This window comes from Molossus molossus, unplaced genomic scaffold (assembly GCF_014108415.1).
Source record: "Molossus molossus isolate mMolMol1 unplaced genomic scaffold, mMolMol1.p scaffold_m16_p_2, whole genome shotgun sequence".
NCBI lineage: Eukaryota > Metazoa > Chordata > Mammalia > Chiroptera > Molossidae > Molossus > Molossus molossus.
Window position 1 is genome coordinate 114,176,869 of NW_023425355.1, and position 20,403 is coordinate 114,197,271.

Consider the following 20,403-nt stretch of genomic DNA (forward strand, 5'->3'; position numbering starts at 1 on the left):
GAGGACATTTTTTGCATTTATCTTCAGATAGAGTGGGGGGAAGAGAGAGAGAGAGAAACATCGACGTGAGAGAGACACAGTGACTGGATGCCACCCACACAACCCCAACCGGGGCTGGGGACAAACTGCAACCAAGGTACATGCCCTTAGCGGGAACCGAACCCGGGACTCTCCAGTCCGTGGGCCGACATTCTAACCGCTGAGCCAAACCGGCCAGGGCTCCACTCATTTTTATAAAAGAACAAAATACAACTAAACTTGCATATAAACACACAAGATACTGCTGTGCAAATATAGGAAAGCTGCTGAAACAGAACTGTTCTCAAGCCGGCAATACCACCTTGAAATGAAAAGAAACATCTTTCATCAGCTAATAGACAGAAGTCTGAACTTATGGGATTGGAGGGGTCAGAATTGTTAACATATATTGTATTAAAGTGAAGACTACACAAAAGTAAAAGAAATAGAAAGTAGAGCTGATTACAAAGTTATTGTAAGAGATCCTGACTCTTCACATACACAATTGTAATATGCACTGTTGTTATCTATGTAATTTCCAAGGCCACAGCACGTAAAAAAAGGGAGGTAACTAAGACTGGAACCACAACAACACTGAAAAGAACCATTATTGAAAAAATGAGATAGCTTAAAATACGTGAGTATATGTGTATATACACCTCACAAAAACATTTAGTCAAAGAAGCCTGAAGCCTTTTAGTTTATGTGAACAACCCTGCAAACCTCAGTAGCCACTGAAGAGGAAAAGCAACAGATACATAAAATGACACAGGCCAAAGAGCAATTAAATTATGTTCATGATGTTACTGGCACTAGCAAAAAACCGGGAAGCCCATAAAAAGAATATTAAGAAAGTAGCAAAAATGGGAAAGCATAAGAGTGTATGGAGAATTGGGAGTCGAGTAAATGGAGGATGAGGAGGGGAGGAGAGAACAAAAACAGTGGAAAATTATATTAAGATCAACTTCATGATGAGTTTTGAGCAATATTTACAAAAGCCCTATCTTAAAAAGGAGCTGGGAAGGAGAAGGGACGTGAAAACAGTATCTCCTAGGCAGGATGAACAAATGGCACACACTCAAGTCCTGAGGCAGAATAAGTGGAGGCAGAGGACATAACTTAGTAAATTCATTATGTAACTGATGAGAACCTTTGATTCAACACATATCTAATAATACAGTTGTTTTGACATAATGGAATTAGAGGTGGGGTTTGTGATTTTGCATTGTCCCCCTTATACGCCCCAGCGTTTTTGTTTCTTTTCTTTTTTTTGAATTTTTAACATTTTAATAATAAATCAATGTGTCTGGTTCATTTCAGCTCCTTCACTGCCAAAACTGGGGGCAAGGACTGTTTCAGTTTCTTTGCCTTCTCTTTGTGATGACCAAGGTACAAAGATGTCTGGCTGCACTGGATTTGAAACTTCACATTATCCTTACTTTTCTTGATCTTGACAGATTTGATACCCTTTCGCCTGGCTGTGAGCAGGGTCCTTGATTTCCTCAATTTCGCAAGGCATATGGCTACAAGGTGTGGAGAGCTCCCAACCAGCAAAGCCTTTTCTTAACAACAGAATATACTGACTTCATAATCACATAAAAATTATAAATAGAAAGTATAACTTTAGAAAGCTTTCCACCAAATAAACTGGTTTAAGTATTTAAAAATAAGCTTTAGTGTGTTCTGAACATTTTTTCTATAAAGAACATTATCCCTCAAGGCATGAAATTAATAAAATATTCTGATAATGCATTTTTCCAATTTAGCTTTCCTTTACCACGAGTATCAAACACCATATTGCTCTTTGTCTCAGACTCTGACTCTAAAGAGTTTTTGGAAATTGTTTTTTTTAAACTCACTCTAACCAAATTCTTCAATAGAAAGCTTACCTAATATCCTCAATTTTGCCTCTTAGAGCACAAATATTTATGATCCAGCCCTTTACAGCTAGTTTGCCAATTCCCTGCTCTGAACTCAGGAGAAGTGTTATCAAGGAGAGCAACCAAATCTTTCTACACCACCTTAATCAGAAACAAAATAGTATTAGGTAAAAGAACATGGGTCTAATGCCATGTAATAATTTTCAAGCTCTCTGGGGTTCAAGTTAATTGAGTACACGTACACAAAAATTCTAAGTAACCTGCAACCTAAACTTACAACTCTCAATAACTATCAAAGTCAATAGGAGGGAAATGGGCACAAATATAACAGGAAAGGGAAAGAAGTCGAAGACTCCTTTTATTCCTCCTAAATTTTCTTCTCTTCCCACTACACAGGCTTTGTGGCTGAGGATGGGATCCAAAACTACCAACTCAAAATCATACCAAGAAAATAATCCCTTTGATAATGGTTGGCCAATATGAGTCTAAAGTGATCAAAACTTACCTGATTGATCAGTTACAAAAAAGATAAACTGTTAAGAGGACCATAATATAATGACACATCAATTTTGTACAAACAGTTCTAGGTTACTGAAGGTCAACTATTCCCCCAGATTTTGCCATTCAGGCAATCAAACAATTATTTTAAACAATATAATATTACTGCTCTATAATACACAAAAATAAAGGACAGAATCCCTGACCTTATTATCGATTATCCATTACCAGGGAGAGATTTAAGTGTAAATTTTATGAGAGTGACTACAAAGGTAATGGGATTCAAAGAATTCACTAATTAATGTGACTCGTTACATATGGAAATAGCTTCATGAAGCAGCATGCTATCTTAGTCAAGTTATTTCTCTTTGAGCCACGTTCCTCACCTGAAAACCTGAGTTTAACTAGATATAAGACTCTTTTCAGAACTGCTCATCATAAAAGGATTATTAGGTCAAGTTAAGTAACTCCAAGCAATAAAGAGAATGGGGGGGGGGGGGGACAAGAATATAATACAGTGAACTGACTATTCATCTAACAAATGATTATTGACTGTCTATGTGCCAGGCAGGCACTTTCTAGGTGCTAAGGATGTATCAGTGGACTTAGGAGCTTGAGTCTGACACCACTAACCTAAAGAAATTTGGAGGACAAAATTGATCATCTAAAAGAATTAAATAACACAAATAAGAAAAATACAGAGTATAGAGATAATTTACAAAGCACCGATACAGAAAAGAAATGGCAGGAGGAAGGGGTAACAGCAAAGTATGTCATTTCAGGCAAAAATTAAAAGCATCAGGCAAAAATTAAAAGCATCAATAAGTATAGTGACTCGTAAAGCCAAGATGCAAGAATTCTAAAAGAATCCATTTCTACTGTACATGACATCTGGGCTCACTGGAGAAGACTGGAGCTCAGAATGAAATTCTATTTAACTTAAAGAAATTGAAAGGTAAAAGGAAAATTCCATTGGCTTACACCACAACTAGATAAAACCTAATAACTTAATTCAGTCTTCTATGAGGCACAATAAAGAATGACAAAATTAGGACAATTTTTAAAGACCAGCTAGTACAATGCGCCCCAATTCATACAACATAAGCTTCTAGACAGTAATTTCTAGCTCAATAACTGTATGTTGAATGGATAAAAAGGAAATTAATGCCTTAACAGATATTAATGTTAGTATTAGAGCTGAAACCAAAACTCTAAAAAGGTGCTCAGTAAGAGATAATGAACAAATATATTTTGTGTGTGTGTGTGTATGTGCATAAAAGTCTAAGTGAAATCCTGGTCTCTCCCAACTATTTATCCAGTTTGAACTTTTCCCTATGTTTGTATCTGGAATTTTTTGCCGTGTAACTGACAAAACGAACTCAAGCAAGAATATTACTGCCTAATGGTAGGTCACAAACTCAGAGAGTCTCAGATCCCCCCTTTTCCTAAAATGAATTTAAAAAATAACAAAAACCCTAACTGCACATCAGAATCACCTTTTCAGGTTTTTTTCTTTTTTAATGTTTTTATTGATTTTTGAGAGAGAGAGAAAGAGGCAACGTCATTCTGTTGCCTCTTGCAAATGCCCCATACCAGGGATTGAACCCATGACCTTTAGGTGCACGGGAGACGCTCCAAACCAACTGAGTCACACTGACCAGGGCCAATACATTTTTTTCTCTAGCTCCCCAGGTGATTCTGATACACAGTGAGGTACAAATGTAATTGTTAGATAGTGACTGAAAATAGAACTGGAAACTCATTTGTTGTGTAATACATGCATAGTGTATGTGTGTGTGTATTGAAGCTCACATGAAAAGCACAGGCATATTTAAAAAACAAATTTAGTAAGATATCTCATCTTAACAGTACATTTTTTCACAACTTATTCCTTAAAAGTATATATCGCGTTGAATAGCAGTAACTGAATTATAAATTTAAACTCCAATATACATAACAGAAGTTTCATGAAGTCTTTTTTCCTTATGACAAACTTTACAACATAAAAAATAGGACTACAGTAATCGTTAATTTAACAGAAAGATCTTTGAGAAATCTTGTGCCACCTTAAGAATGCTCATAGATTCTATATCAGGAGGCTTTCCTCACCTCTCTCAACATAGAATTTAGCACAATGGAACAAGGAAATTAAGAGAAATAAACAAAGTGTTAATGCTATTTCATTCATTCCATAAAATTAGCAATCAAAACTACAAAAAAATGCAAAATAAAACCCTTAGTTTAAAAAAGCTTTTGTAAAATTAACACTGATATTAAACAAGGCTAAATAAAACTCCAAATTCTCAAATTGAACTAACAGACGTCCACATAATACTAAATAAACTACTAGGAGACAATGCCTGGATTTGGTATCTTTTAAGAATGTTAAGTTGGCTAACATTATTTTAATCATAAACACACCCACCAACTAAACTATCAACCTGAACATGTTGGGACACGTGGAAGGGAAAGAACGCCATTTACTACAGAGTTTTAGCATCTCCCTTGGTCAACCAAGATATTTCCCAAATTTCAGACTACTGTCATCTTTTAAAACTTTAAAGTTACTCTGGTAGCCCGGCCAGTGTGGCCCAGTGGTTGAGTGTCGACCCATGCACCAGGAAGTTGCCAGTTCAATTCCCGGTCAGGGCACATGCCCAGGTTGTGGGCCCATACCCCAGTGGGCGCATGCAGGAGGTGGCCAATTTATGTTCTCTCTCATCAATGTTTCTATCTCTCTCTCCCTCTCCCTTCCTCTCTCTCTAAAAGCAATAAGAAAAAAAAATTTTCTAAATTACTCTGGTATAGGAAACAATCTCAAAGTTCTAAGTGTTTTTTAAAAATAGCAATTAGCATTATCTCACTAACATGGTACCATAATACAGTAGCTGAAGCACCACTGGTTGAGCCTGACAGACCTCAGGTCCCTCACCTGTATAATGGTGATGATACTATCTATATAAGGTAATAAATGGAAACTGTTTAACATAGTGCTGGCACATTTTAATGCTCAATAAATGACAATTATGCTGATAACTGAAAGCAGTTGGGAAAAAAAAAACAAATCGATCTTATTTATCCACTTGAAAGTTCACAATAAGAACATGCTCACAGCAATAACAAAGTGGTTTTCAAGCCTGACTGCATGCGAGAAATCATCCCCAGCGCTTTAAAATATACCTTTGCCCAAACCCCTTATCAGAATAATACATCAGTCTCTGGGAGTCAGACCCAGGCATCTGTATTTTTTTTTTAAACCCCCACCCCCAAGTGATTGTAATATGCAGCCAAGGTTGAGGTCTAATGCATTAGCCCTTTTCCAAATATTAATTTTAGACTCTGGTAAAATCAAACAACTTAGCAATAAATACACTAGCTTTTAAAGGTTCAGCTCCTAAAAGAACCAAATAGAAACTAAAATCGTGTTTTTCCATTTTTGAGGGGGGGGAGGGATCCAGATTCAGAAAACATAGCTGCAAAAGGGGGGATTTATGCAGGCTATTACAAAGCATTACATTCTTTCATTATTATTTTTTTTAAAATCAAGTAGCTCAATAAACCACAGAATTAGATTCCTCCCTCCCAGGTAATTGTCCAAAAGACTTACAAGAAAACTAATCCTTTACAACACACTCCTATATAATTTCAAACAACTGTCTTTAACCCGATTTAAACAAAGATTGGCTTCAATATTAAAATTCTGAAATTGAAGTATAAAAACTTTTCAGATTGACCTTACAAAAAATAACCTGAAAGAATGCTTCCTTGTGTCCAACTAACCAAGAACTAACAAATTCATGACACGTAAATTCATGAAAAACATACGTTTTCAAAAACTGTAAGAGCATGATTAATACCACATCAAAGAAAAATTATCTCTTGAGAGATATCCATGAAATCGCTCATCTGGAGGTGTTAGTAATTCTATTTCAAAATCCTGCAAGAAAAAAGATCCAAAGTAAATCCTACTTGAGCTTCCAGTGATAAAACAAGATAACTATGGAACACTAACAACAGACCCCCAATAATTTGGTGAAAGGTAAAATCTGCCTTTCAAAGTTACTTTCTGAAGAATTTAGATTCTCACATGTTCTGTTCTTGCTGTTATTTAATCCCTCCAGAAATTTTCCCTCAGAAACTACCAAGGTCAGCAAACAAAAGAACGTTAAGATAACACCGTTGAGAATTACAAGTTAAATGTTCATGCAAAAAGTATTTTACAAGAATTTTACAAGAAATAGAAAAAATTCGTAAGTTCGAAAGTCTTATTTTTTAATTAGAGTAAGCGAAGCACATTATGATAGCAGAAACATTTTGAGTTCACCCTTGGTACACCGATTCTAAATACTTCTGGTTTTCAGTAAATCCAAACACTGGAACAATAAAGCTTAGAGTTTATGTTAGAAGTATGACACAGCACGAGTTTAAAATCCAGGAAACAAATATTGATACGTTTTTATCTTTAACATATGAATCTTTTAAGCACTTGGAAGGCATCTGCTGAAACCAAAATGGCAGCCCACTAAAATCAGTAGACCAGGGAGATCTAAAGGAGACTTTGTAGTCTCTATTTTTATAAAGTTCAAGTGTACAGATTAGGAAAACCAAGCTAGTCATGGTTAACCAGTCCTTACCATATAATCACTAAGGGTAGATAATGAGCTCCAAGAGCAGGTTAACTACCTGCTGAAGTTTCCTAATCGATGCACTCTAATTTTTTCCTCAAAAGTGAAGATATACAAACGCTATGTCGATTTCGGAGACTCAAGAGTTTCCAGGTGAAAGAACGCTGCCGAATTATTTCCCTCCTCCCGAAATAAAGCATGAATATCGAACGGACAAATACAGCTAGCTCGGTTAAATTCAAAGATAATCTGGAGAAATTACACACACCTGTAAACTTAACAGCGGCCAATCCAATGCCCGTTTTAACCGTGGAGCTTGCAAAAAAGAACCTGCTCAATTTCAAGTTGCCTGGGAAATACGAAAAATCCCACGCGAAGCCCCAGCCGCCAGAGAAATGCCAACGAAATGTTACAAAACACGTACACACCTGCTCCCCTAACGCTTTAACTTAATATTTCCCAATGAATGAAAAAGAAACCATTCATCGATCCCGAAACCTCACCCCGCAGGAACCCGAAGGTCTGATCACCGACGACCCCGCACATGCTACTATTTTCGGCGGAAAGGGTTAAAAATAGAAAAGGTGGCGGTGGGTCCCAGCGAGCCTGGAAGCGGCTTCTGCATCTAAACACCGTCCTGGGCTTCGGCCCTCGGCGAGGGGGGCCGAGGAGGTGGCGGCGGCCGATAACCTGGCTCCGGCTCCGGCCGCGGGGAAGCTGCAGGTTATCGCGCGAGGGTGGGGGGAGGCGGACAAGTCGTCGGGCCTGATAGCCAGACGTAGCCGAGGCCTAGCGCTGCTGCTCCAAATCACTCCACCTCAGTAATGGCGTTTGGTGTCAAGTGGAACAAGAATGGGGAGGAGGGCGGCCGCCAGTCCGCCGAGCTGCCAGCCCCCGGGCGGGGGGCCTCCAGCCCCCGGCGATGACCCGGCCTCCGAGTGCGGATGCGGAGGCTGCCCGCAGGGCCGGGAGACTCCATCCTCCCACACGGCCCCAGACAGGACGGGAAGGGGGAGGAGGGGGAGGGACGGAGCCGTCAGCCATTTTCCCTAACAGTCCAAAACACACAGACACGCTCCCGGGACGCCGGCTCCGCGGAGAGCCCGGCTCCGCGCCCCCGACGCGCGCGCCCGCCCGGCCCCGGCCCCGAGGGGGGGGAGCGGGGAAGCCCCCCGGCCGGCCGGCGCCCCGGGGTCGGAGCCGCGCGCACACACACCCCCTCGCCCTCCTGCCCTCGGCGGAGCCCAGCTGTCGGCTCGGGCACAGCGCGGCTCCCGGCGCGGCTGGCTACTCACCGCACAACACGAGCGTCTTCTCAGAAGCAGGGCACGCGGAGGCGGCACCACTCAGTCCTGGGACACGGCTGACCCGGGTGCATCCCAGGCCCGGGGCGGGGGGGAGGGGGGGACGGGCGACAAAGTGTGTCGAGAGGCTGCGGCGAGCCTCGGGAGCGGGGGACAGCCCGGGAGCGCCGGGATTCGCTGCTCGCAGCGCACGCCCTGCAACGGCGGTGGCTGCTGCCGCCGCCTCCTCCTCCTAAGCCGGCGGCGGCCCTCTTTCCCCTTTCTCTCCCAAGGCTGGGGCGCTCTCTGAGCTCACACGGGCTCCGGGCGGTGCGTTTCTCCTGCGTCACCTCCTCCTGCTCCTCCTCCCGCAGTGGCGGCTTCACTTTCCCCTGCTCCCCGCCTCTGTCCCCTCTCCGGGCCTGGTCGCTTGCTGCGACTTGCGGCTCGCTCCCGGCGCAGACCCGAGCACCGGGCGCTGAGGCGGCCGCCTCCCGTGAGAGGCGGCAGCGGCGGGTTCCCGCGAGGCCTGTGAACTGAGCGGCGGGGAGGGGCTCAGAGCGCCAGAGGCCCAGACGGGCCGGGGGCACGGAGGTTGCAGCTCCGGCGGCGGCGGAGACTACCTTCCGCAGCCGTGGAAGCCTGTCCTCGTCAATATGGCGGATCCACTAAATCCCCCCCAAAAAAAAAAAAAAAAACCGCTCGGCCAGTGGCAGCGGCGGGAGCGGCGGCGGGAGCAGCAGCGGCGGCAGCGAAAGCAGCAGCGGCGGCGGCGCAGACTCCCACTAGCTCCAGAGCCGCCCAAAGCCCCGAGGTCCCCGCCCCCGTCAAGCCCTGCCCCCGCCAAGTCCCACCTCTCGCAGGGTCCGCCTCTCGGCCCTCCTTCTCCTCCCCCCACCCACCTTCTCGATCAGCTGTTCCTTAGACTCCCTTGGCTCCCTCTACTCCCTCTGCTCCTCCTCCACCAGGGGCCGCGGAGCCTGGGAGAGTGGCGCACCGCCCTGGGAGCCAAGCCCAGCGAGACGCTTAGAATCCGGAAAGCTGGGTGGGGGAGGGGAAGACAATGCGGTAAAGATTGTTCGCTCAGAACCGTTTCTTCCGCCCCGCCCCTCCAGGGTCGCACTAAGACCTGGATCCGTGTTACCGAGCCCTTGGCTCGGGAGCGGTGTGAAAAGAGAGGTGGCACGAGGACAGGCAGGAGTGGGGGAAGGGAAGCCCGAAAGGATCTGGCATACCACGCGGGAGGAGCTGGAAGATCGGGACTGGCAGGGTGTGTGGCCAAGACAGGGTTAATCGCTCGAGCCACAGCCGCGTCGCTCAGAGTTTGACTTGGGCCGCTTGTTTTTGTTCCATTGTGAACCGTGGCCCCGCCAACGAGTGCCCGGATGATGACGTCACCGCCCCCCCCAGTTCCGGGATTGTGGGGGGAGGGGTGGCGGAAAGACGAGATCTGGAGACCAAGCGCTGGGCGAGATCTGGCGACCAAGCGCTGGGAGGTTGCACCCGTGGGGCCTGGGGGTCCCAGCGGCGCAGGTCACCTGCGTCACTGGACCGGTGGGCGGCCGGGCCCACGGGGCGGGTACGCTGGAAGGCGGCATCAGTGCGAGGTTCCCAGCCACCTGCTCCATACAGATAGGAGAAAGGTGTGGCTATCTCCTAAAGCTGAATGGGGGGGTTAGTTGCGAGTGGGGGCCTTCCCCCCCACCCCATGAAGCAGGTGCTGAGGAACTCATTCCCTGGATCCTGCAACATCAGTACCTGAAAGCACTTCAGCTTCCTCACGGCCTGACTCTGACCGACCACCCTTTGACCACAGTAGCCCTCAGAACAGCAAAGGAAAACATTATAAGGTGCCACTGTCGGCATAGCATTAGGCAGTACTAAATGTAGCAAGATTAGCTTCTTTTGCCAAATCATCAGCACAATTCAGTGTTAGAACCCGAAAGGGCCTTATGAACCCATGATATACACTATATATCATATACTATTTTCTATATTGATATTCCAGGCCCTGGCAGGGTAGCTCAGTTGGTTAGAGCGCAAGCCCCATAGCCAAGGCTGCCATTTGATCCCTGGTTAGGGCACATACAAGAATCATAAATAAGTGGAACAATAAATCCATGTTTCTCTCTCTACCTTGCTCTCTTAAAAAAAAAAAAGACTGCTATGTTGATATTCCAAAGTGAAGGTTATCAGGTTAATCTCAGATAAATGCACTGCTTGGAACAAGTCTACACAGACTACCTTGGATGCCCAAATGAAGAGAAAAGAAATGCAGTTCCTAGTTAACCACAGCTTTCCTTTTGACTTAAAAATGCTGTAGACACCAAATCGTGTGCAAAAACCATAGCAAAACCCCACAAAACAAACCATCATATTTTTTATAGAACAGAGTTGGATTTAGTTATCCTCTACTTATGTTAATTTGTAATAAAGGGTTGGAATTCAAACTAATTTAGGGTGACACAGTGAGAGTACATTATTAGTATCCTAAATGTAAAAACCCTTTGTTTATACAGTATTAGATTATACAAAGTTTTCACCACAAAATGCATCTCATAAGGTGTCCAAGACACAAACTTCATAGCCCTAATAATTCACAGCATATTTTATCTTGGTTTTAAAATTTTTCCATGAATGGCTTGTCCACTGGCTTATGCGTTCCTAAAGAGCACAGTGTACGTTTGCTAAATGCACGGTTGCTTTATTTAATCCTCAGAACCCTCCCTGTAAGGTAGCCAGTACATATACTGCTACCACTGATTTTAAGTAAGGAAACATTAAGAGTAAGTGATTTGCCCATAATCACCAGACAGGATTAGTTAGTGTTTGCATGAGCCTTTTAACCCTATCAAAAGTATGCCTTTAACAAGCATGTCTACTCTCATCAATTGTATTGTTTCTGTTTGGGACAATGAAAAAATTCTGGAAATGGAAAGTGGTGATGGTTGCACAACACTGTGAATGTACTTAAAGCTAATGAATGGTACATTTAAAAATGGTTAAAACGGACCCTGACCTGGTGGCTAGCTTAGTCCCATACAGCAAAGGGTTGTAGGTTGGATTCCCAGTCAGGGCACATACCTAGATTGTGTGTTTCTCTCTCCCTCTCTCTCTCTAAAATCAATTTTAAAAGAAACATATCCTTGGGTGAGGACTTTAAAAAGAAGGTTAAAATGGTAAATTGTTATATATACTTTCCCACGATTTTTATTTTATTTATTTATCCTCACCCGAGGACATTTTTTGTTCAGATAGAGTGGGAGGGAGAGAGAGGAAGACAGAGAGAGACAGAAACATCGACGTGAAAGGGACACATCGAGTGGCTGCCTCCCGCAGGATCCCAAGCGGGGCCGGGGACAAACTGCAACCGAGGTACGTGCCCTTAGCGGGAACCAAACCCGGGTCTCTCCGGACCGCAGGCGGCTCTCTAACTGCTGAGCAAAACCGGCCAGGGTCTTTTTTTTTTTTTTTTTTTTTTCCTGGTACATGCCCCTAGAGAGAACCAAACCCAGGACTTTCTGGTCCGCAGGCCAACGCTCCAACCGCTGAACCAAACCGACCAGGGCACGATTTTTTTTAAATTGGGAAAAATTCAACTTCATATAATTTAGTCCATAAATTACACTCCCACCAAGTTCTACTGGGACCTAGTCTATCAAGTCAGGCTCACCAACAACTCACTCCTTTCTATGCTTTGTGGAGCTGCCCAGTGGGTGCCCTACAGTTCTGCCCACTTTTGACACCTTCCTCCTAGTTAATGGGATAGGAAATGAACAGTTCTGAATTCAAAGAATAGGTTCAATGCCACAATGCAGCTCCTTAAAGTCCATATAGTCCAGGCCTTCCTTTTTATTTCCTTTGTTTTGGTTTCTCTTTCATAACACCTGTGCTTTAGCTTTAAAACTAATTTTCTTTTTAACTTCCTGGTCCTGTCTTGGTAGGGAAAAGCCTTATTATATTACATTTCCTCATAAAATTTCCCATTGCACTCTTATTCCCGCCCCTGCCCCCCCCCCCCAAATGCTTGATAAGTATACTCATTGTTTACTAGGACACTTATCTTAAAGAATACACAGAATTTCCTGGATAAGTTCATACTATTGAAACCTTTTCAGGGCTATAATTTCAAAGTTCTATAGACAAGACCGTAAATACTGTACAAGAGGGTAAATGCTTCATACCTGTGGGAATGTCTTCTGGGTTAATGGCTAAGCTAATATAAAAGAGGAAGGAGCTTTGATAATGTCCCCTGGAGAAGGCTTTGTGATTTGAATGGAATGAGTAAAGTCCACAATGACTTGGTACTTTTACTATAAAAATATGTTAACTAAGAATCTAAGTAGATGGTGCCATTTCATCTTCCTTCATGACAACAGGCAGAGGACATAGCTAGAGAGAGAACACGTAGGGAGAACAAAGTGCAATATGAAAGATCACGGCTGATAATATGCTATTGCTCATGGATATTCAATAGAATTTTGGACACCAGTATCTAAAACAGACATGCTCAAAATAATCTGCCCATCCTGCTCTGTGAAAACCTCTCTGAAACTGACCTGTTCCCAGCCAAGGGTTTGGATGCAGAATCCACGGTATTATTTCACTCCTTTTACTCTAGACTTTTTGGATCTCTTGGTTTTAATTTAAAATGTGAAGAGTTCTATTTTATATTTTTTATGTAAACTACCAGAGTGCAAAATAATCTGAGCCTTTTCATTTATTTTTACTAGCACAGCCTTGCTTATTTAATCTGGACCTAGGAAGTACATATTTTCCTAGTTGGAGAGTAAAAACAATGCTTCCTGAGAAGCTTGAATCTTCCTATCACCAGTTTGTGGCACAGGTGAATTGCCTCAGCAGGACTTAGGGGTACTAATTATGCCGCATTCCTGACCCTAGGCTAGTTGTAGTAAATTCAGAGCTCCTAAAGAGTAGGATAGCTCAGCTCCGTCTACGTGCCTGTCCAAAAGATTGCAAATTTTCCAGGTCTTACCTAGCTAAAACATAAGCCTCATGATCTAAATGTGGACCTGCAAAGTTAACCTGATTTTCACAACCATTTCACAATCAAAACTGAATTGCACTCGCCCAAAGTGACCGCTTGGTAATTCGATTACAATCTCTCTACATGAGAGCAGCCAGGTAAAGCTTCAGCTCCATCTTGCTTTCTGCTTTATCACACCCTCCTACTCTTCTTGACCAGCCTGAAAAGGCAACATTTCAACCAACTATTTCTTTCTTGCGTGTGTGTGTGTGTGAGAGTGTGTGTGTGTGTGGCAGAGGGTAGGGGTCCCTTCCCCGCATCACAGCTAATTACTGTCCAATAATTAGGTTGGACAATAGGTTGGGTGTCCTACCATTCAACTCAATTTTGACATTATCCACCCAGATTCCAACAATTAAGGGCTTAGTCCCACAAGAGGCACTTTGGATGCCAATTGCAAGTCCAAGTTGTACTTCTGACCAACCGGCTAATTATTGAAGGTTTCAACAACCCCCTCCTTGGGTTATAGGTCAAGGGTTCAGTCCTCTAATACTGCCCCCCACTTCAGACACCAATTGAAAATCCAGAATGTCACCCGTGCTTCTGACCAAATGGCTATAAAGCAGAGGTTCCCGTAATTCCTAAGTCATGCTTAATTAAAGTAGCTTCTCTAAGGCATCTGAAACCAGCATAGGAATGACCTGAGAGCTTTTTAGAATCAAGAGTGAAAAGGCCTAAGGGTCCAAGTTAAAGAAGTGCCCCCCTTCCCTGTGACTCTACTACAGGCTACTAAAGTTTGAGATTCACTTTCTTCAGGACTTCTAAGACAGAATTCATCTGCTAATATATGTGTGTATATATATATATATACATAATAATACATAATATATATTACAAAATAATTATACATTAATATATAGTGTAATATATGTAATAAAGTGCTAATTCTCTAAATATATTCTGTAAGTCAAACTTTTCACTAATACAAAGAAGCTTTCTTTCAGCCAAAATTGGTGAAGTTTTCGGTTATTTTTTTATTCCAAACTGCATTTTTGACTGCCAGAACAGCTATTCTTTCTTGGTTCTTAGGCATATTTTTTGCCTCATTCTTTTGGGTAAAATTTATTCTTTTTAGAAAAATGCAAATGATTTGTCAACTATACAGCATCAATTCTCTCCCTTCTTTATATTTCTGGGCTCATTTCAGGACATCTTGCTTCCTTTGGGGCTTGCCCTAGGTAGTGCAGAGGACCTCAGCTCTGCTCTTAGGTTTGCAGACTCAAATGGCTGTTTACAAAAAGTACAACTGTATACAGCTGCATTGCCAGCTCTCAATTGTCAAGGACTAGAGAAAAACTACATTGTTTCTAATCAGCCAGTTTTTTGAGCTTGGTCAAGTCCTTTAACATGGGTTTGCATATCAAAAACGTGATTTATGATGGCTTTTAAATGTGTGCTAGAAATGGTAGTATAACAGGTGGTATAACCAACAGAACAGGCCTGGTCCATTTTGTAAAAGGGCTTTCCACTTAGTTTGCCTAACATGGACACCAGAAGCTTAAAACCTGTGTCACAAATAAAAAACATTACTGTAAATGTAACATGACATTACAAAGTGTCTGGCAAACGGGAGAAATTTTCTTTTCTTCCATCACCAAAATATTTCCTTCCAGATTTTTTTGTTATCAATAGTCCTTTAAAAAAAAAGTTATAGAAATAATGTAACCAAATTAAGAAAGTTTGCACAATTGAGAAAAAAAGTAAAAATAACCCCCATGATGCTAAAATGCAATTGTTGTACTGTTGGACTATTTTCTACTAATCTTTTAAAACTGCATTTTCGTTACTTATTTTGAAGAATAGGAGGTGTGCATACATATCCTTTTTTAAAACATTCATTCACTTCAAACAATATTCAGCAAATGTTAGCGAGGTATTTATTTTCTGCACCTTGCATTTTTTCACTTAAAATGTCTTATAAATCTTTCCATATCTAGAGCTGACTTTTTTCACTGCATAGTATCCCATTGGAGGCAAGCAGCAGTTTAGATAGCCAGTCCTTTACTGATGCACGTTGGGCATGTTTTTAAATCTTTTGCTATTATAAGAAAATGCTGACTTCCAGTTTCTGGTCCAACACGTTAGAAGCTTGGAAGTCATCGTTCCCATCCTCACAAGAAAAAAGTCAAACAGATTGAATATCAACAACTCCTCTTAGATCCATCAGAAAATTGAGGTCACAGGGCTAACTGCTGCCCCCAAAACTGAAGGGACAGACAAATGCAAAGAATCAGAGCTTACCAGAGCAGAAGTCTTGGAACAGAAGCCTGCAGCTGAAGCCAATACCAGGGTGGAAAACAAACTGTAGTTGACGAATTGCTGGAGGCTCAGTGTGGACTGGCCAGAGAGCTTAAAAACTCTCAGAGCGTGGGGGAGGTCTTTAGGAGGGCCTCCGTAATTTTGCAACTTTTATCCCTAGGAGCTCCACCAGGTTTTCAGGTTAAAGACTAGAGAAATATCCCTCCCAGCTTCTCAGCAGGGAGAGGGAAAGAAACTTTTTTATATTGCCCAGAACATTCCATCTGCGCACCTTAACAAATATCTGCCCTCAGGGGAGACCGCCCACCACCAGTGCCTAACCACCTCGTGTGTTACCAGAGATGGGGGCAGGGGCTGATCCCTCTAAACTTTCACGCGGGGGAAGGGAAATACTCAATTCCAGCCCCCTCTAGTCATGCCATCTCACCTAAAGGGAGGATGGAAAAGGGGTGAGAAGCTCTTGAGAAGGTCATGGCTCAGGGGCCCAGGCTCATTAAAAGACTGAGACCTAATCTTAGGACTAGAGAATGCTTCCCCTCCCCCATACACTACCGCATCACTCCAGGGCCATTTCCTACAGAACTTTTTCCCCAGTACATCGGTCTGGCTTTCAACCCAAAATTACAAGGCACACCAAAAGACAAAAAAGCATAGTTTGAAAAGACACAGCAAGCATTAGAACCAAACTCAAATATGGCAGAGATGTTAGAATTATAAACTAGGAATTTTCTAGATCTATGATTAACATGCTAATAGCTCTAGTCGGAAAAATGGACAACAGGTAAAAACGGATGAATAAGTAAAGAGTTGGAAACAGTAAGAATTAAAAGGAGCCCTGGCCAGTTTGGCCCAGCGGTTAGAGCATCGGCCTGCAGACCAGACAGTCCCGGGTTCGGTTCCGCTAAGGGCACGTACCTCGATTGCAGTTTGTCCCCGGCCCTGGTTGGGTTCCTGTGGGTGGCAACCAGTCAATGCAGACACATCTGATGTTTCTCTTTCTCTCTTCCCCCCTCTCTCTCCCTCCGGCTCTATCTGAAGAGAAATGCAAAAATTTCCTCAGGTGAGGATAAAAAGAAAAAAGAATTAAAAGGAAATGCTAAAATAAAAAACAATGTAACAGAAATGAAGAATGACTTTGATGGGCTCATCAGTAGACTGGACATGCCCAAGAAAAGAATAAGTGAGCTTGAATATATGTTAACAGACATTAATAGAAACTTCTAAAACTTAAATGCAAAGAGGAACAAAAAAGAATGAAAAAGACAAAACAATACCCAAGAACTGTGTAGCAATTACAAAAGGTTAATATACACATAATAGGAATAACAGGAGAAGAGAAAAAAGGAACAGAAGAAATATTTTAAGTAATAACGGCTGAGAATTTTCCAATATTATTGACAGACACCAAACCAGAGAACCTGGAAGCTCAGGGAATTACAAGTGGCATAAATGCCAAAAAAAAAGGTACACCTAGCCATATCATACTCAAATTGTAGAAAATCAGAGACAGAGAAAATCTTGAAAGAAGCCAGAGGGGGAAAAAAACACCTTACCTCTAGAGGAGCAAAAATAAGAATTATATTGGATTTCTCTTCAGAAACCAAGCAAACAAGAGGGAAGAGTGGAGTAAAATATTTAAAGTTTTTTTTTATCCTCACCCGAGGACATTTTTCCATTTTTTGTTCAGATAGAGTGGGAGGGGGAGAGAGAGAGAGAGAGAGAGAGAGAGATCGACATGAAAGGGAAACATTGAGTGTCTGCCGGGGACAAACTGCAACCCAGGTACGTGCCCTTAGTGGGAACTGAACCCGGGTCTCTCTGAACCGCAGGCCGATGCTCCAGCCGCTGAGCCAAACCGGCCAGGGCTAAAGTTTTGATACAACTTAGAATTCTGCATGCAGACAAATTATTTTTCAAAAGTGAAGGGGAAATAAACACGTTCTCAAACAAACAAAAATTGAGGGGATTTGTTGCCAGTAGACATGCCTAGCAAAAAGTTACAAGTGCTGCAGAAAGAAAAATAAAATCATATAGGTCAGAAACTTAGATCTACATAAAGAAAAGAGCATCAGAGAATAAATAAATGAAAACGAAATAAAATATTTTATTTTTCTTATTCTTAATTAATCTAAGTTTGTTCAAAATAATAATAGTGACGTTAACAATAATAATAGCAAAACTTGCCCTGGCTGGTGTGGTTCAGTTGGTTGAGCATCCTCGTCCTGCGCACACAAAGGTCGCAGGTTTGATTCTCAGTCAGGGCACATGCCCAAGTTTCAGGGTTTGTGCAGGAGGCAACCAATCAATGTTTCTCTCTCTCTTTCTCCCTCCCTCCGTCCCTCCCTACTTCTTTTGGTAAAAATCAATAAAAACATATTTTTAGCCCTGGCCAGTTTGGCTCAGTGGTTGGAGCATCAGCCTGCAGACCAGAGAGTCCCAGGTTCAGTTCCCGTTAGGGGCACGTACCAAAAAAAACCACATAATTTTTTTAAAAATAGCAACACTTAATAAGTGTGATAGCTTATAGAAAAGTCAACTGAATTACAGCCATGTTAATAAGAAACAGAAGGGAGGAGTTGGGAATACTCTGTTGTAAAGTACTTGCACCACCCATGAAGTGGTATAGTGTTATTTGAAAGTGGACTTGGACTACTTGTGAATATATATTGCAAACTGGAGGGCAACCACTAAAAAAAGAGGTATAATTAATAAGCTAAGAGAGGAGAGAAAAATGGAATTATATAAAATATTCAGTTAAAACCAGAGAAGGCAGAAAAAGGGTAGAAGACACACACAAAAATCAAACAAAAAACAAGGACAATGACTACAAAACATAAACAAATATGATAAATATTAATACAACTATATCAATAATCACTTTTAATATCAATGGTCTAAATAACACCAAATAAAAGACAAACTGTCAAAGTGGATTAAAAAGACCCAACTATTTTTTATCTAGAAGAAACCCACTTTAAATATAAAGACATAGATAAATTAAAAAGGGACAGAGAAAGATTTACTATACTAACACTAATAAAAAGAAAGCCAGACAAAAATGCTTCAGTGATTATTACTGTACACTTACTTTTTTTTTTTTTTTAATTTAAAAGACAGATGCTCTCTTTTTTTTCTAAACTTTCATGTTTTGGTTTAATTTCCTCTTTTATTGAGGTATAAAATGAATACAGTAATGTGGGTAAAATGCACTAAAGAGTATAGCTTAATGAATTTTTGTACACATGCATTTCTCATAGTTTTAACAATGTTATCAAATAATGTGGCAGTTATGTGCTTAAGCACTGTTCTAAGCATTTTACATGTATAAATTCCTTTCATCCTAATAATAAACCTGTAAGTTAGATACTATTATCACCCCATTTTAGGTTTGAGGAAACTGTGGCACAGATAGATGAAGCATTTGGCCAGGATCATGTGTTTCATAAGCTCAGAGCCAGAATTCAGACCCAGTCGGGTCCCAGTGGTCTGTGCTTTTAACATTCCTATACTATAACTACAAAGAAAATCATGGAAGGGACTTAGCATAGTATCTAAAGCACAATATTAAGTGCTCAATATTATCATCATCATTTTTACTACTATTATTACTGTTTTCATTGAATTTCAGGTGCCATCAATTGTAAGATACACCGTTATTTTAAATGCTACTAACAAAGAAAGAAAACACTGTCAATCATAATGAAGACCGTATTGAGTGTTATAAAATTCATTCCAATTTCAAAGATACGAAGATGTGAAAAAAAAATGTACTTTGCAGAATGAATTCAGTATTATTGTATATATAGTTCTGCAGTTAGTGTTGTCCAATGGCTTTAAATATCATTTATGTTCTGAGGGCTCCAAAATTTGTATTTTCAGTCCTGACCACTCCTTGAACTGTAAACATGCATATCCAATTGCTTATTTAATGTCTCCATATGGCTGCTAACAGGCACCTCAAAAAACACATGCCTAAAACTGAGTTCTTGATAGTCTTTACCATCTCATTATATATGGCAATGCTATTCTGCCAACTATTCAGGCCAAAAACCTTGGTGTCAACAAATTCTGATGTCTCTACCTTCGATATAAATCCTGAATTCAGCCACTTCTCACCACCTGCATTGCCAATAAATACACTATTCCGCAGCACCCTGTGGCAGAGACTGTTAGCTGCTCACCTAATCCATGGTTTCCCTTTTGTCCTGGGTACACACTTCCCAGCCTCCCTTACAGTTAGGTATGACCATATGATTAAATAATAAGCAATGGAATACGAAAACAAATTTAATGTGCCACTTTCAACCTGCCCATGTAAACTTCCCAAGCATATTGCTATCTGTTTTTCTCCCCTCCGAGTTCGCTACAACAAAGACGGTTCTGTACCTTACCCCTAAGGATGACCTTGGTAGTCATGCATTGAAGATAGCGAAACCTCAGTCAACCTGGGTTTCTTGTTTTTGTTTTTGTTTTGTTCTGGGGAAAAGGATAAAAGGAGTGGGCAACCTGGGTTTCTGATTGACTGCACAGAGGACAGTCCCAGTGACCTGTTCACCCATCCAGTATGGTAAAGATGAACAATAAAAAATTATTTTGTGTTTGAGCCGCCAGTGGGCAATGAGGAAACATACTGGAGAATGGAAAGTCTTGTTAAATAGCAGCAAAATGCCCGATCAAGAGGTTTCCTGTAGCCCTGGCCAGTTTGGCTCAGCGGTTAGAGCGTCAGCCTGCGGTCCAGAGAGACCCAGGTTCGGTTCCTGCTAGGGGAGCATGCCTCGGTTGCAGTTTGTCCC

At 41.8% G+C, this 20,403-nt stretch overlaps 1 protein-coding gene and 1 pseudogene across 11 annotated transcripts in view; both read right to left on the reverse strand.

Annotated features, from left to right (window-relative positions):
* Window positions 1–9,647, reverse strand: part of USP9X (ubiquitin specific peptidase 9 X-linked) — a 115,337-nt gene extending 105,690 nt beyond the window's left edge. For 8 of the 11 annotated variants that reach the window (XR_004960558.1, XM_036270789.1, XM_036270786.1 and 5 more), the window contains exon 1: window positions 6,222–6,365. The gene's annotated coding sequence lies outside the window, so the exon portion shown is untranslated. Of the gene's footprint in view, window positions 1–6,221; window positions 6,367–8,316; window positions 8,396–9,539 lie in introns of those variants that run through there. The other 3 variants (XM_036270787.1, XM_036270788.1, XM_036270794.1) reach the window with 3 other exon arrangements.
* LOC118635830 lies at window positions 1,252–3,274 on the reverse strand (annotated as a pseudogene).
* Window positions 9,648–20,403: the final 10,756 nt, after the last annotated feature.